Source organism: Phascolarctos cinereus, unplaced genomic scaffold (assembly GCF_003287225.1).
Source record: "Phascolarctos cinereus isolate Bilbo 61053 unplaced genomic scaffold, phaCin_HiC Scaffold_5;HRSCAF=322, whole genome shotgun sequence".
Lineage (NCBI taxonomy): Eukaryota > Metazoa > Chordata > Mammalia > Diprotodontia > Phascolarctidae > Phascolarctos > Phascolarctos cinereus.
Window position 1 is genome coordinate 9,149,018 of NW_027555958.1, and position 18,377 is coordinate 9,167,394.

The 18,377-nt window shown below is 46.9% G+C and overlaps 1 protein-coding gene across 1 annotated transcript in view; it reads right to left on the minus strand.

Moving 5' to 3' along the window:
• The window catches only part of COL6A3 (collagen type VI alpha 3 chain), a 98,895-nt gene extending 82,064 nt beyond the window's left edge, over positions 1–16,831 (minus strand). Inside the window, 1 exon segment of the mRNA XM_020972268.2 lies at positions 16,540–16,831. The gene's annotated coding sequence lies outside the window, so the exon portion shown is untranslated.
• Between the last annotated feature and the right edge of the window lie 1,546 nt (positions 16,832–18,377).

Below are 18,377 nucleotides of genomic sequence, written 5' to 3' on the forward strand. Positions count from 1 at the left end.
CAGGAATGCCTGAGTTCAAGTCCAGCCTCAGACTCTTGCTAGCTGTGTGAGCCTGGTCAAGCCTCAGCTTCCTCATCTGTGAAATGGGAATAATCATAGCACCTACTTTGTGGGGTTATTGTGGGGATCAAATGAAATAATGTGAACTCCTTGAAGATGGACACTGTTTCCCCTTTGTCCTCATAACCACTTCCTAAATGCTTGTTAAAGCTTGTTGTCACCTGGGTTGATTAATATATTTACACCTGGGTTGATTAATATATTTAAAGTGCTTTACCAACCACCAAGCGTTGTACCAGTCAACCCTTATTTATCTCTTTAAATGGGGAAAATGTAAAACATGGAAGTGGTACTTCATGCAGTCATGACAATGATAATAATATTGGACATTTACATCGTATTTTATTGTTGACAAAGTAATTTATGTACATTATCTCATTTTATCTCCATAATAGCGTTAGCACAGTGGAATATATAACGTAAATTCTATGGCACCATTTTGCTCACTTGAAACTGAGGCACAAGGAAATTGTGACTCTGCCAGACAATATATTGGCTCTCCCTCCTAACTCCTGTCTTCTGCAAATTTGCCAGGCATGGCATTTTGATACCTTCATCCAAATCATATAGAAAAAGGTAGACCCAGACAGGACCAAGGACAGATCCCTAGGGCATTCCAAAAGACAACATGGAGCCAGAGACATTGGCCCGGGCAATTTCAAGGGGGTCTGTGAACTCAGATTTCTATTTTCACTAACTTCTCATTGAGATTTACATTTCCTTCCATTATGATTTTTTAAGGAAATGGTTCTGAGAAGGGGTCCATAGACTTCACCAGACTGCCAAGAAGATCCTAGACATGCACATGCACACACACACACACACACACACACACACACACACACACGGTTAACAGCAGAACTAGAAGTAAGGATGTGGGGATGCTGGAGGCGCAGTGATGGCAGAATGACACATATCTGATTATCGTACCCTAGAGGTGAAGGCACACTCAACTCATTTTGCATCCATGGTAGAGGGTAAGAGTGACACCGTGGAGACCTTGTCAGGTTCCGCTTCACCCTCATTCAGGGTTTAGAAGCCACTGTCCAGGGCCCAGAGGCCCAAAGTCCTTCTGCCATCCAAAACACAGCCTTTCCTTGGACCCCAAGCTCTTGGACAGCAGAGGTGGCTTCATTCTTTGTCTTGGCAAGCTCAGAACCTGGCAATGTCTGGCACAAAAATGCTTATTGATTGATTGATGGCACATAAAAACGAATAATAACAGGTGACCTTTATGTACACCCGGAAGAGTTTCAAATCACCTTACAAGCATTATCTCACAACAGCCCTGCAAGGTAGTTTCTGTTATGATCCCCATTTTACTAATGAGGAAACTGAGGTTGAAAGAGGTTAAGTGACTTTCCCAGGGTTACACAGCTAGTGAATATCTAACCAGTCCTTCCTGACTCTATGCTTTTTGCCATGGTACCTCTTAGAGAGTTCTGGGTCCAAGGTCTACCTCTGACACTTACAATGACTACGGGTAACTACACTGTCCTGCCTCCATGTCTATTCTCCTTGTTCACTGTCCCCACTGAGTTCATCTCTCTTCCTTTTTCTCTGTTGAATTCCTATGTGCACTACAAAGAGGAGATTAATTTCCGGCCCCTCCATGAGCCAACCTAGTCAGTAATGACCTGTTTTCTTCCTCAGATCTCGCATGGCACTTTGCCTGCAACCCAGCTGTATTCGTCATGTGATACTGTGACTAATAGTCCTCTATTTTTATCTTATCCTCTTACTAGATTGAGGATAGGAACCATAGTTGTCTGATTGAAATTTTATATTTCTACCAGTGTCTGGCACCATCTTCTACATACAGAAGGTGCTTGTTAAATGGTGGTTGAACAAATTAACAAATAAATGTTTCTCTAAAGTAGGAAGAAGGAATGAGAGGTCTAGTAACCAAAGAAGAGGAAAAGTAACAAGTCACAATATCAATTAAAAAAAGGGGAAGGGGCAGTAAGGACTGAACTTATAAGAGTCAAAGTAGGGATGAATAGAATGGAGACCATACCATAGGCACCAGGATAATGAACCCTCTGTGAAAACTCCCTGTCACAGAATCACAGGTTTAGGGTGAGAACGGACCTCAGAAGTCATGTATTCTAACCTCCCTTCATTTTTATAGAGGAAGAAATTGAAGCCCAGACAGGCAGTTATTTAGTCACACAGCTACTCTTTGGTAGATTTGGGATTCAAATCCAGGTCTTCCCACATCAACTCACCCACAACGTGCTTTCCCTACACTACATTGCCTCCCAAATTCCTTAAAAGGGAGAGCACAATCTAAGTCTAGCTTCAAAGAAGAGTAGCATACCAGTGTGACTTTTTCTGGGAACAGTCCCAATAGAAAACAGGGGAACTTTGACATAACGCTGCTAATTGGCCAATCATACAAACTGCTCATTCTTTTCTAAAATACAATGGCTAAAGCAGCGACAGCAAGGCTGTGAATTGAGAGGTCACCATATTATTCTCAGATATTAAACCAGTATGAGATAGGGATGGATTAGAGACCACACACTCTATGGAGGGAGTCTTCACCTCAAGACAATTCAACTTAGAGCCATTTTCCTCTGGCTGTAACCAGAACAGAGCCTGGGATAGGAGGAGGTAATAGAGTTCTGGGAAGCCAGGCTAAGGAATGACTATGGCACTTGGGAGTGAGGGCATCTTGGGGCAACAGAGAGGCACCATAGACCATTTCAAGCACAACTCTAACTAGGGAAGGGCTGTTAGGACTTTGCCTTCAGCAGCCAATAAGGCAGCGTTAAGGGTGGATAAGCTGGCACTGTTGCCATGGTCATCACCACTGAAACCAATAGAAAGGATGAAAAGAGGCAGAAAGAATACCGGATTTAACATCAGAAGATCTGGGTTCAAACTACACGCTGCTACTTACCTAGATGAGTGACCTTGGGCAAGTCAATTCCCCTCTCTGGGCCTTAGTTTCCCTACCTATAAAATGAGACAGTTACACTCAGTGCTTTCTATGGTCCTTTCTAGTCGTGAATCTAAGGGACATTCACTCTGTATGACATGGAAGTAGACAGAGGAATAAAGCTAAAAATGTAGCCATGGCAAAACCGTGGTCTGGGAGGATTCAGATCTAGGAACTTCTTCCTGGTCTTGCCACTTGGGGAATAGAAGTCCTCTTACTCTTTCATCTTTGACCTTAAGTAAGATATCACTGTCTAACAGTTTGAAAGCACATACGCATATTGAAATTAATTCAACAAAACCTGACTTTCAGTAGCCACACTTGTTAGCCTAAGAAAGAAAAAAGGCAATATTCAGAAATTCATTGGTAAGGGCCCTTAGGCTGGTGAGGGGGGACTTAGGTTTTCCTAGGTATGGCTATGGACCCAAGTCAGTTAACTTGGTCAGAAGAAGGGTTAGTCATACTCACTGGAAGATTTTTTTTGGTAGTTTCATTGGGGAAGTTTTTTAGGTTATAATGGTAATAACACCAGCTAATTATCTTTATAAAATACTGAAAGGCTGGCAGCACAGTTTAGAGAGATAGATAGATATAGTTTATATACACATATATATATATATATATATATGCATATATATTGAATTGAATTGAATTATGCTTCACAACCCTATGAAGTAGGTACTATTCATGTTATAATCCCTACCCATTTCACAAATGAGGAAACTGAGGATCAGAGAGGTTGAGTGCCTTTCATATGTCCAAGACAGCAAGGCATTGTCAGAGTCAGGATTTGAACCCAGGTCTCTCTGGTTCCAAGTTCAGCACTTCAGCTTCCATGCCATGCTATCTCTTCAGCAGCGTTTATTAAGCCCGACTCTTGTCACTAACACTGGGCTAGGCATGAAACACAGGCAAGAATGAGACAGCACCTGCCTTCGAGGAGCTCCCACTCTCTAAGACATGTATAATGTAAAAAAATGCCCCCTGCTGCTCCCTGTCTAGCCATCTCCTCCTGAGATGCTGCAGAACCATTTTGTGATGCTTTGGGGCTAGTTCTTATGAACACTCATCACATCTTCAACCTTTTTTTTTTCTTGTCTGGATTTTTTAAAGAAAGACACACAAGGAAACCATTTCAAAAACAAAGGCTTAAATATGTGTCAAAGTCCCTGGGCTGAAGTCCTTCATTAGCGCTGACCCAGGACCCTTTCTACAAGTCATTCAGCTCCTTGTGTCCGTGTCTAGACCTTCTCTTAACCCATCCCAGGCCAGCATGACACAGGTCTGGAGTGTTGGGCTGCGGGAATATATATATATATATACACATATTTATACACATATACATATTTATACACATATACATATATACATATATGTGTGCATGTGTATTTGTGTGTATGTATTTATATTTTATGTATATATGCACATGCATGTGTGTATGTATCTCTGTGTGTGCATGCATGTGTGTATATGTATGTGTGTGCATGTATATGTGTGCGCGTATGGGTGGGTGCATGTGTGTATATGTATGTGTATGTATGTGCATGTGTGTGTATATGTGTGCGTGCATGCTAGAGCTGGCTGGAGGAGACAGATGGAATGATCAGAATGGTAAAGGCAGAAAACCTGCCTTTGTTAATTAATGTAATTAAATGTTGGCACTGAAGCATTCAAGGCCATATACAAGGAATGTTGAGTTAATGAGCCCCAGAAGCAGTCTCAGTAACTGTGAGAATGTAGTGGGGGAGGGGATCAGACCTTCTACTGCTTTCCACAAATGTCATTGGCTGGTTGAACTGTCAATCAGTATTAGATCAGCCAAGGATGGTTTGGGGGCCTGTTGGGCCGCCCAGTGGGTAGAGCTCTGGACCTGTCCTCAAGAAAACTCATCTCCCAAGTTCAAATCCAACCTCAGACACTTACTAGCTGTGTGACCCTGGAGAAGTCACTTAACCCTGTTTGCCTCAGTTTCCTCATCTGTAAAATGAGCTGGAGAATGAAATGGGAAATTACTCCAGTATCTCGAGTCGCCAAGAAAACCCCAAATGGAGTCACCAAGAGTTGGACACAACTGAAAAACTCAACAACCACCACAAGAGGGTGGTTTCCGTTGGTTCTGCTATCACGCTTGGCTCCTGGCCTGATGCTGATCGATCACTCAGCCCACCAGTGACTTAGCAGCCACATTCCCCTCTGCCCAACCCCGTCTACTGCGTCAATACAGAGAGAAGGCTCCGGGCAGATATCAAGATGCAGAACATGCCCGGGTGATCAGAGGAGCAGCTGCAGACACTAGGGTCACCCCCTGACCACCAGCAGGGGGTAGTGGATGGAATGCAGAGCTCAGAGTCAAGCAGACCTGGGTTCAGATTGTCCCTCTGATGTTCACTGTGAGACCTTGGGCAAGTCATTCCATTTCTGTGAGGCCCAGCTTCATCTTCTGTAAAGCGGGACTAGAATGTAGAGCCTACCTCACCAAGCTCTTACGCAGATATAACTAATAATAATAACAACAATAATAGCTGGCAATTATGTAATTCTCAAAGGTCTTCAAAGGTCTTTGCATGTCATCTTGTTTGATTCCACTAACAACCCTGTGAGATAGTTGCTATTTTCAGAGGTGCCATTTTACAGATGAAGAAACTGAGGGTGAAAGAGAGGAAGTGACTCATCCAGAATCACACAGCTCAAGAGTGTCTAAGGAAGGATTTGAACTCAGGTCTTTCTGACTCCCAGTCTAGCATTCTATTCACTGTATCCACCTAGGTGCCATATGTTAGGAGATAATGTGGGCAAATCATTTTGCAAACTTTAAAGCACTAAATAATGTTGGTTACTACTAATTAACTCTTGCTAAAAGGGGGGGCCAAGGCATCCCCAAAAGTGATGATGTGCATGAATTCTAGTCCTGCATCATCTACTGTCTACATGTATGACCCTGGATGAGTCCTTTCCCTTCTCTGAGCCTCATTTTTCCTATGTGTAAAATACAGGAGGTGCTATAGTACAGTGGGAAAAGGCTTATCTCTGGAGTCCAAGGACCTGGGTTCCAGTGGACTTGAAAGACCTGGGTTTAAATCCTGCTTCGGACTCTAATTAGCAGCATGACCCTGGGCAAGTCCCTTCACCATCCCGGGCCGGACAAGGGGGCGGGACTAAATGGCTTCTAAAAGCCCTTCCTGCCCTAGATGTAGGAACCTACGATAGAAAATCCATTCCTTGTTTTCTTCCTGAATCACGGGAGAGAGATCTCCTGGGGCAGCAGCTGAAGGCCTCCTTCCCCACCTCAGAGTGCCCTAGGTGGGAAACTGGGACCCCCCCCCCCATGCTGCACCAGGCACCACTTGGTTTATCCTTAGAGAGTTTCTTAGTTCCTTATACTCGGACTTCCAGGGCCAGGCCTTCAGGCTTTTTCATAAAGGGAAGTTCTTTGGAGAGAGTTGGCACAAAAGCCTTCCAGGGCAGCCTCCCCTGGAGGCTATGAGCCACAGTGAACCTCAATGACCTCTCACCTTGGCTTTCCACCCAAAAAGCAAGCCCTGCTTCATCTGAATGGACTTATCTCTGAACAGTGCATTCAGCTGATGCAGATTGAGGTTGTCTTTTTGAAAAGCTTTGGCTCTGGAGTCTGAGGAACTGGGTTCAAATTCTGCTCTGACATGTACTGCCTGGGGGCTTCCTAGGCATCAGTTTCTTCATCTATAGTTGGGACGGGAGTTGGACTAGATGACCTTTGAGGTGGGATCCTCTGAGCCTGAGGAGGCAGGACCGGCAGGATCGGCACGACCTCCCTTGCTGGAGTCGAGGTGCCCACGTGCCTCGAAGGCGGCATGGTACCCAGCAGCGCCATCCCAGCAAACACAACTAAGTCAAGAGCAGCTTCACAGTCTCTTGTGTGAGAATAGAGCAAAGGAAAATGGAGACTTTCTGAATCCTCCACCCACCCCCACGTAGACCTAGAGACACACCACCGCTTCTTTCAAAACCCCCAACTCGTAGACCAAACACTTGACGCTTACTAGCTGTGTGATCCTGGTCAAGTCACTTAACCCCAATTGCCTAAAAAAAAACCCTACTCACAGCATCTCAGATCCAGAAGGAAACGCAGACGTCCAGTCTAATCTATGCATGAGAAGACAGCCCTGACAGGGTCGTCCAACCTCCGGGAACACCTCTGGGGGTGAGGGGTCTCATTCCCCTCTGCCACTCCGGGTCAGCTCTCATCGGCAGGATGTTTGTCCTGCCAAAACCAGACTCTGCACCTTCCCCTTGGTGCCCCTGAAGGCCCCGGTCCACATTTGTGCTTCTAGCTCAGACTATGAGGAATGAGCACCAGAAGCCAGGCTTCATCCCAGTGAAGCTGGTCCCTTGCCGCCCTGAGAAGCCCTGCACAGCCCTCATTCCAAGCCAATGACATAGCCTCCCCCTGGTGAGAGGCCAGCTCAGGGAAGCATTGCTCTCAGAATTCTCCCCCTGCTTGGCCATGACGGGTCTGCCTGCCTGCTCCCCGCCCCCACCCCAGGCGCAGCATTCAGTCCAGGAGCTGTGAAAACACCTGGGAAAAGGTGACCAAGCGTCCTCGAGTCATCAGAGGAAAACTGAGGCACTTTTCTTGTTCTCTTGGCTTTGTGTAGAATAAGGGGGGGGGGGATCCTGTTTTCAGTTACATGGTGTCTTTTTTTTAAATCGAGTTAATTGTCTTTCTGATGCCATCTCCTCTAGGTCTCCAGATCTCAAGCCTCCACACACTTTCCCTGTCTGAGGCTTAGAAAGGACAATGAATTGCCCAAGGTCATATAGCTATTAAGCATCCACTGTATGTATGGAGGCAGGAAGACCTGAGTTCAAATGTGACCTCAGACACTTACTAGCTGTGATCCTGGGCAAGTCACTTAACCTTTGCCTGCCTCAGTTTCCTCTTCTGTATAATGGGGATAATCACAGCACCTACCTCGCAGGATTGCTTGTGAAGTGCTTGGCAAGCCTTGGAGTGTCAGATAAACACAGGCTGCCCCCAGCCACCGTCACCCTCTGAGTATGACCACTATAAAAGCCAACACCTGTTCCTTTCCCTGGAAGGTCTCTGAGGGAGACCAGGGCCATCTTCAGACCCAGTTCAGTCATTTCCAGATGTGAAATGATCAACTCACAATGAAATCATGCGTTTCAGTGTGGGCCAATTCACATCTATCCCCCTCTATCCCCCCCGCCTATGTCCCCCCCAAAAAAGAGACTGACAGTTGGCTTGCAGCAGAAACAGGGCAGTACATGCAGCTGAAGGAGCATGGGCGTTGGACTTAGGGCCCTGAGTTCAAATCCTGTACCCATTGGTAGGAGCCTAGGAAAATCGCTTTAACTTCCTTGGGCCTCAGTTTCCCTTCTGTAAAATGAAATTAGACTAGATGGTCTCTTTGGTCCCTTCCAACTCTAAGCCTATGGTCAGTCCTATGACTCTGGTCAAAACCTGTTCCCATTTTCCCTTTTTTCCTCTCAGTTAACTCCAATTCAGTAACTCCCTTCTTGCTTAAGAAAATTAATCCTCACTAGCATTTATATGGTGCTTTTTTAAGGGTTACAGAGCACATTCCATATGTTATGTTTTGGGGTTTCGGAGAACGCTTTCCTCTCAAGGACCCTATGCAAGCCCCATTTTACAGATGTGCAAACTGAGGCAAGTGACTTGTCCAAGGTCAACTGTGCTAGTGAATGTCTGAGCTGGGAACTGAACTCAGGTCTGAAGTCAACACTTCATGAAATGGAATAGGAAGCACTATTTTTCAAAGTAATTTGAAGCCTCCATGCCCCCTTCACCAGTCTCAGTCATGGGGGAAGGCAACTGGATTTCAATTCATTCAGAGACCAAGTGTGTGTCTGCAGCAGCAATTTCCTGAACCAAGTTTTTTGTTTGTTTGTTTGTTTGTTTGTTTGTTTGTTTTTTGAGTACCAAGATGATTGATTCAATGCGACAAATTCAATTTGACCGACCTTTATTGAACACCTACTGTGTGCCAGGAGGACCTGGGTTCAAATCCCAGCTCTATCATTTTAGTCCCTTTTAGTGTCTGTCTGACCTTGGAAAGTAACTCCCCATCTCTGGGCCTCTTTCCTGGAAACAAGGAAAGGAGGAAAAAGAGATGAGCTCTTAGCACCCTTTAGCTCTTGAACCCAAGAAGGTATTCTAATAGTCTCCATGAGAAGAGCTGAGGGTCTGGTCTAGGATGCATGCAGCGGGAATGGAGAGGAGAGGCTAGATGGATTGGATAGATGGGTGGGCTGAGGAATAAAGAGGAATCCAAAAGAACTAAGGGAAAGAAGGAAGGAGAGAAGGAAGAAAGAAAGGAGGGACAGAAGAAGGGAATGAGAAGGAGAGAAAGGGAGGAAAGGAAGGAAGAAGGGAGGGAGGGAAGGAGGGAATGAGAGGGAGAGAAAGAAGAAAGGAAGAAAGGAGGGAGGGAAGGAGGGAATGAGAGGGAGAGAAAGAAGAAAGGAAGAAAGGATGGAGGGAATGAGAGGGAGAGAAAGGGAGAGAAAGAAGGAAGGAAGCAGGGAAGGAAGCAGGAAGAAAAGGAAGGAAGGAAGGAAGGAGAGGGAGGGAAGCAGGAAGGGAAGAGAGGGAAGGAAAGGAAGAAAGAAAGGAGGAAGCGAAGGAGGGAATGAGAGGGAGATAAAGGGAGGGAAAGAAGGAAGGAAAGATGAAGGGAGGGAAGCAGGAAGGGAAGGGAAGGCAGGAGGGAAGAAAGAAAGAAAGGAGGGAGGGAGGAAAGGAGAGAATGAGAGGGAGAGAAAGGAAGGGAGGGAAGGAAGAAGGGAGGGAAGGAAGGAAGAATTTATTTAGCACCTATTATGTGTCAGGCTCTGTGCTAGGCAGTTTACTAATATTATCTCATTTAAATCTCCATAACAATCTTAGGAGATAGGTACTATTATTATCATCCTCAGCTGAGGAAACTGAGGCAGACAATGATGAAGTGACTTGCTGAGGGTCACGTAACTAATAAGTATCTAAGGCTACCTTTGAACTTAGAGAGCCCTAGATTAGGAACCCGGGTGCCTGGAAAATGGAGGGGGAGGCAGAAAAGGGTGTTGTTAACCGAAAAAAAATAAAGTAGGAAAATGGCAGACAAGGGCCAAGACCATGGGCTGCTAGATGTGAAGCTGGGAGGCCCTTGGAGGCCACCTGGCTTAACTGCCTTGATGTATACCTGAGGAAACTGAGGCAGAACAGAGTGGCAGAAGAGTCATTCAAATGTGGGTCCTTTGACTCCAACCTCAGCCTTCCCTGCTGTGACACCACCCTTGGCCATGTTGCATTCAAAAATTCAGGCCAGACACGCTCATGGAGATGTCCAACAGGCAGCTGGAGATATGGGACTAAAGCCCTGGGGAGAGGCAGGCGGTGGAAATACAGATCTGGGAATCCTCTGCGGGAGCTCCTGTTTTGCTCTGGACCTTGTAGAGCCAGCCGCTGCCTGGCGCAACGCCTGGCACACAGTAGGCATGGATTGTTGTCCAGTCGATTTATTGCACCCCAGGAGCATGGAGACATGGGCATGACCAGGGACACACAGAGAGGGAAGGAGGGCCTAGCCCAGGCCCAGCGGCATCCTCACAAAGGAGTCCACGGCAAGCTGTGCTGGTCTTTTCTTAGCATTAGAAGAGTCCGAGAATCCACACTAATCCACCCCCAAATGCCTCGTTCTCTCTAAAGCACTCCAAGCTGATGAGCCTGTGATTATGTGACTGTACTCCAATTCAGTAAAGTCAGTATGTGGATTGCTGAAATCCAGTGGAACGCATTTGGCCCAGACTTGGATTTGGTCCAGGGCTGGTGGGGGCTTGGGCTCTGGCAGAGAGTGAGGACCCCGACCCTGGCTCGGAAGCAAAAGGGAAACTTTGGGGAGCGGGGCGCCCTCTAGTGGACACAATGTGAGACCGGCTCCTGCCAAGTACCTCGGGGCTCCCCATCGCCAGCCTTCCAAACCGTCCCGGAGGCTGCCATGCATGGGAGTTACCTCTTTCCAGAGGAGAAAAAAAAATCTTTGCAAGTAGAAGACCACTTCCAAAAAGCTGGACCCTGGGCTCTCTTTCCCAGCAGAAGACATATAGAATACTAGATTTAGGGCTAAAGGAACCTCAGATATCATCCAGGGGTGGAGAACCTGTGGCCCTCTAGGTCCTTGGGTGGGACCTTTTGACTGAGTCCAAGTTTTACAGAACAAACCCTTTTATAAAGGGGATTCGTTCTGTGAGATGTGGATTCAGTCAGAGCCGCACTTGAGCACCTAGAGGGCCACGTGTGGCGTTGATGCTGCAGGTTCCCCACCCCTGATCTAGTCTAATCTCATTTTACAGAGGGGGAAACTGAGGCCCAGAGTTTGGCCAAGGTCACACAGGGAGTAAGTGACAGAATTAGAACTCTCACCCAAATCCAATGCTGGCTCCACTATATTATACTGTCTACCCAGACCCTCTCCCCCTCCACCCCGCCCCCCCAAAAAAAAGGAAAGAAAGAAATAGAAAAAAGAAAAAAAAACCTATCCTCTTAAAACAGAGAAAATGAAGCCAAGAATAGCAGATGAGGGAAAAAATACTTGGGCTGCTCCACAGCCATCGGAGGGAAAAAGCAAATTCTGCAACATCTCACATTAAAACTGGTCACTTTCTGGGGGTTTTTAATAGTGCCTCGAGCCTGGAGCTGTTTATATAATAGTAAGGTCTTTCTTACTGACTGTCCTCAGCTGTGTCACTGCGGGGGGAAGGGAGAACAGTCAGACCAGCGAAGAACCTTTCATAGGGGAAAAACTGACAGCACCGTGGATATGCGTGCGCACCCGCAGGCACACACACTCACACTCACACACTCACACTCTCACACATGCTCTTACCACATACACACACTCACTCACTCATACACCCCTACACACTCACATTCATACACACACATACTCACACACTCACACACATACACACATACTCTCACACACACTCTCATACACTCACACTCATACTCTCACACACAGTCTCACATACTTTCACACACACTCACACTCATATACACATACACACTCACTGTCTCACACACACACACACACACACACACACACACACCCCTCTATTCCTGTCTTCCCCATTCAGAAGAGAAACTGGAGCCGGAATGCCTCTCACATTTACTGAACTCTTCTCACTCTCCCTAGAAAGGCTGAGAGACAAAGAATCCTGATGGAAGGCTCGACACTCCTGGAAGAAAGGCTGATGCAACCAAACTTGCAGGCATGGTGGTGGGTTTTTAAGACAAAATGTGGAATTTCACACAGAGCATGCCACGAAGGTCCATGAAGGCAGTTCCAGCATCCCCTGGCTGCTGAAAGGCTCTGAGCAGAGAGCTAACTCTGCAGGCTTAGAGAAAGACAGACAGACAGATGGACAGACAGACAGATAGACAGATAGCCCTTTTAAAAAAAAAAAAGGATCAGAGGATCAAAGCTCTAGAGCCAGAAGGGACCTTGAGGGTCATTTTGCAGAGAAGGAAGCTGAGGCTTAAGGAGGGGAGGTCACTGGTCCAAGGTGCCCCAGGCAGCAAATAGCGGAGCCAGGATTTGAAACCAGCTTCTCCACCTTCCAATCCGGGGCTTAGCCAAATAAGAAAGTGGTGATCCCAGCCATTCATCCCAAGGCTGAGCTCAATATCTCTGCGTGTAGGAAATTGAGCCACTAAACAGAGGTGGGTGAAGAGACCCCACAGGAGCCCTGAGTTGGAGGGGACCCCTGGGACCATCTAACAGCCTAGCTGTGCACAAGAACTCCTGGGACAATCCACCCAACAAGAGGCCACTTAGCTTTGGCTTGAGGGCTCCCAGGAGGGGATTCTGCTGCCTCCTGAGGGAGCCCGCCCAGGGCAGCTCTCAGTGTTAGGAGGCTTTTCTGGACACCAAGTCTAAAACAGACTCCTGGCGGCTGTCACTTGTGGGTCCTGAGGGGCCAAGCAGAGCCAGGCTCTTCTGTGGATCAGCCCAACACCCCAGCCCCCACCCTGGGCTGTCTTTCTACTTTCCTAACACCAATAAAGGGAAAAACTTGAGGAAAGCACTCAAGATAAGGCAATGAGCTGGACACCCCAAAATGAGCCCAAAGATCTTGGGGGGGCTGGAATGAGGGAGAAATCCAGTGAAGCCAAGCCCTGGTGCAGAAGATTCAATAGGAGAGAATGCCCACCCCATCCCAAGAGTCTTGTCTCACACCCACCCAAGAAGACCCTCAGAACTAGTGTGGGAAAACCACCCTAATGCCCAGACATGGTGGCCTAGGGACCAGGAGCCCCTCTGCTGGCAGGGACTTGTCACTTGGAATAGCAAAGTACTGTGACTCCTCCCTGCCTGAGATGACTCGCTGGACCACAGAGCTGAAGCTGGAAGGGACATCCGAGGCCAGCCAGCCCATTTTACAGAGGAGGAAACTAAGGCCCAGGGAGGGAAAGGGATTTGCCCATTGCAAATTGGTGACAGAGCTCACAAATCTCATCAGTGTGATCAGGGCTTAAGGTTAGTATATTTAAACCCCATGTACCAACTCTTAGAATAGTCCTTTTTTTTTTTTTTACTAATCCAGATTGCCTCCAAACCTATTCTATCACACACACACACACACACACACAAACCCCTTATTTTTCCTAGTCTTTACTTTTCCTTTACATGACCAGTAGACAGCCTGAGAGATGAAGAAATGACCAGCTATGGACCTAACCCTGAAAAAAAACAAATTCTTTCCTTCATGCCTCCTTTATACAACCAACCCACCCAACCCAACCACACCACCATCTTACACAGTCTTTCTTACGCTTTGTGCATTCAGAGTTGATGGATTAAGAGAGGAGAGGATGAATAAGTCACAGACCCAACCCTGAGCAAACACCACCTGTTCTTCCAGCTCTCCTCTGTACTCCCAGCCCAACCCACTGACCCATCTCCTCTTACACAGTCTTTCCTAGTCATCGTCCATGCCCAGTTGGTGGGCTGAGGGATGGTCCACACCCTGAACAAATAAACATTCATTCACTCCATCATGCCCCCCTCACCTAGGGTTCTGAGTCTCAGTCCAAAAGGGTGATCCTGTAATAGCAATACGCTTCAGTGAGCCCTCCCGCGAATGCCGTGTGCCTTGTTCATGGACCACCGGTCATCAGGAAGCATTTATTAAGCACCTACTGTATGCCAGACTCTGTGCTAAGACCTGAGCATACAAAGACAAAGGTAAGATAGTCCTTCCCTTCAAGAAGCTTACACTCTACCCAAGAAGGCAACATGTGGGCATGTAAGAAAGAATGATAAAAGACAATTTGGCGATACAATGGCAGGATGCTTCTCCCTGTTGTTTGAGACTCAGAAAGTGAAAATTCAGTTTCGTTTCCTTATAAGCCAGGCATTACTAGGAGTGGCCATCTTCTGAGGAATAAGGTCACATCACGCACCTCCAAAAACTGGGTGAGGGGGTTGGATTATCCATTGTTTAGGTTTATCTGTGTTGCAGTTTCCTTCATTTCGGCTATGGTGAGCTCACTGGTCCAAGTGGAGACCCAAGATCTACCTCTGACACCGTCTTTCTCTCAGAGATAACACCTTCCCTTTCTGGGCCCCACTCTCCCCCATCTGTGAACTGAGGAAGCCAGAGTGACTCCAACAGTCTCTCCTTCTGATCAGAGTGGCTTCTCTCACATCAGTGAACATTTGCCAGGCCACCCCTTCCCCTAAGGACATGGCATTTTCCTAGCCATCAAGCTATAACTCACAAACTCTGCCTGCACTGCCATGGAGAGATTGAAACCTGTGCCAGTGAAGGGTATGCCCATGCTAATTATGGGATAATAGCTCTAGAGTTCAAAGAGACATCTGGTCCAAAGCTCTTATTTTAGAAAGAGGGAAACTGAGGCACAGAGGGGTCATAGGATCATAGATCGGGAGCTAGGACGATCAACTAAGTCCAATTCCTTCATTTTACAGATGAGTAAATGGGTGCCCATAGAAAGGAAATGATTTGCCCAAGATCACACAGGGAATCTGTAATAGAGTATTTTGATCTAAAAAAAAAAAACCTAGCATTGTATGTATGCTTGTGGCACCCTTGGAGTAACTAAACTTGGCTAACACGGAATAATTGGAAACTCTGAGCCTTTCTTCCAAATTCTGTGGTGCCGCCCTGCCCTGCCCTGCCCTGCCCTACGGGCAGCAGATAGAAGAGCGTTGAGATGACTGGACCTGAACCCAGCACCTACTTCAGTCACCCTCCTCATAGGTAGCTCTCCCTGACCACTGAGGCTGGACGGCAGCTGCCTCCATACATAAGCTGTGCCCTCCACAGAGGCGCCTCACTGAGAAGAGAGCAAAGCCCTACCCAACCCCTACCCCAATTGTTTGCAGGCGCCAGCCCTGCCTGACCACACCCTGGTGAAGAACAACTCTCTAAGAGCTCCCCAGCCTGGCATGGCCATGGGACCCGTGCACACCAGGAGCAGGAATCTGCGGGAATCCAGCCCTCTGCACAGAGATTGAAATCCTTATTCCCCACAGTCCCAGGTGGCAAATCTCACCCCAGCCCTGAGGAATCCATGCTAATCCTTGTCCAGCTCCAACGGTGCCCGGCAAAGACTCCTTCACTTGGCTTGGTTGGTGTAATTTGGGTCTTGGTGTGAACTATAAGCTCATACCAAGTCTCTGTAGGGCACTAAATGTCCACTCAATCCCTCCCCCATCCTGGTCCATGCCATGCTGCCAATCTATGTGAGAAGAAGGTACTAGAAGGCTTTGTTTTAGGCTCATGGGAACATACACCTAGAGCTGAGAGGGACCTTTGAGGTCATCTTGTAAAACCCTCTCATCATAAAACATAAATTAAATAATATGTAATAATTATAAAAAGCTTAAAAGTTGCAAAGTGTTCTGCATCCGTCATCTCATTTAGTATTACAAATGATCATAGGCTCATAGGATTATTGAGGAAGGGTCCTTACAGATAGTCTAGTCTATTCCCTTTACAGATGAGGAAACCGAGGCCCAGAGAAGGCCAATAAACGATTTGCTCTAGGTCATGCTGAGAAGCGGCAGAGCTGGAACTTGAATCCAAGTTTTCTGATTCCCAAATGAGGGCTCTCATGGGTCCACCAGAGGAGGCTCGCTCCTAGCATTCGTCACCCTGAGATCCCTCAGCATTTTAACATAGATTGATCAAGGGGTAAGATTTTTTTAATTTCTAAAAATCAACTGCATAATGAATGTTGAAGGGTTTGACTTGGACTTTTTGCAAACCCATGAAGCGAACAGAGGAAGGAATCTGTTGGGGAAGCCCTCACTCTACAGGAACATAAACATTTCCCAAGAAACGGGGAAAAGACGCCCCGGGAGCATCCACCCCAAACCGAAGTCTTGGGAGGTAAAGGGTCGGCGCTGCTGCGGCTGCTTAGCCTGAGCCCCCTCGGGTTTCTGGCATTTCCTTGAGCTCAGTCTCTGCAAAGCAGGGAAGGAAACATAAGAAGAAAGACAACTTACCCTGAGCAAACCTGGAGAATTGTGTGTGTTGGACCTCGGTGTTTGATTATGTCTGCGCCTGCTTCATCCTTTGCCTCCCTCTGGCTCTGAGTGTCCTTTCTTGGGGCTGCTTTTCTGCACCAAAAGGAGCAGGGTGGGAGGAGATGTGGGGTGCAGCCTATGGAGGGGAGACAGAGCCCTCTGCACTGGGCGCTTCCAGGAGGGCTGTGGCCGCGGTGAGCTCAGCTGCCTTCAGTGGGAGGCTACAGCTGCAAACTGGATGCTCTCCAGTGATACAGTGGAGGGCTCTTTGCTGCCTCCTCCTCCTCCTCCTCCTCCTCCTCCTCCTCCCTCCTTTTCCTCCTCGCTGAGCAACTGACCCAAACTCTAAATGAAAACCAGACTCCTGCTTTGTTGCCTCTGGCCCCCATAGCAGGCTGATGTCACACTCTGAGTCCTGCCTTCATCCCACAAAGCCTGCAGTGGGACCCTTGCACCCCCAGAAGCCAAGCACCTCCGTTCCACATGTGCTCAGCACCCTTTGGGCAGGGCCCTGAGGATGAGAGAGCATGAATTCTTGGACCCTTCTTTGTAGCCAGGGCTTTTCTTGTGCTGTTTTCCAACATCATTGAAAGAAGAAAACAGGAAATGCAGCCTCTCCCCCCCCCCATCGGGACCCCACCCTTGGTTTTCTTCTTGCAGTCTGGACTCAAGGCTTCTCCCAAGAACTGCTCAGTTAAAATTTACTTTCCAAAAATCAGCAGTCACAACTGGCTAGGCTTTCCATTCACCCAAATGCTATTTCTTATGGAGGATACAAGGAGAGGAGATTAGATGCCCAGAATCTTGGAACTGGAAGAAACCATCTGGTTCCAAGTCCTACCTGACTGAGAATTACCCCTCCCCTATAGCATCCCTAAGAAGTGACTGCCCAAGTACCACTTGAACCCACTGCCTCCCAAAACAACCCATTTCACTTTGGGACAGCTCAAAGTATTGGGAATTTTTCATTTCTATAAAGCTGAACTCTGTGTGTATGTGTGCGTGTGTGTGTGTGTCTGTCTGTCTGTCTCTATCTTTCTGTCTCTTTCTGTGTCTCTGTCTCTGACCGTTTCTCTGTCTCTCTCTCTGTCTCTTTATTTCTGTCTCTGTATGTGTCTCTCTGTGTCTCTGTTTCTGTCTGTCTGTCTGTCTGTCTGTCTCTCTCTCTCTCTCTCTCTCTCTCTCTCTCTCTCTCTCTCCCCCTCTCTCTCTTTCTTTCTCTCTCTGTCTCTCTCTCTCTCTTTCTCTCTCTCTCTTTCTTTCTCTTTCTTTCTCTCTCTTTCTTTCTTTCTTTCTTTCTCTCTCTCTCTCTCTTTCTTTCTCTCTCTGTCTCTCTCTCTTTCTTTCTTTCTCTCTCTTTCTTTCTTTCTTTCTTCTTTCTTCTCTCTCTCTCTCTCTCTTCTTCTCTCTTTCTTTCTCTCTTTCTTTCTTTTTTTTCTTTCTTTCTCTCTTTCTTTCTCTCTCTTTCTTTCTTTCTTTCTTTCTTTCTTTTCTTTCTTTCTCTCTTCTCTCTCTGTCTCTGTCTCTCTCTCCTCTCTCTCTCTCTCTCTCTCTCTCTCTCTCTCTCTCTCTCTTTCTCTCTCTCTCTTTCTCTCTCTGTCTCTCTCTCTCTTTCTCTCTCTCTCTTTCTTTCTTTCTTTCTCTCTCTTTCTTTCTCTCTCTTTCTTTCTTTCTTTCTTTCTTTCTCTCTCTTTCTTTCTCTCTCTGTCTCTCTCTCTTTCTTTCTTTCTTCTCTTTCTTTCTTCTTCTTCTCTCTCTCTTTCTCTCTCTCTCTCTTTCTTTCTCTCTCTTTCTTTCTCTCTCCTCTCTCTCCCTCT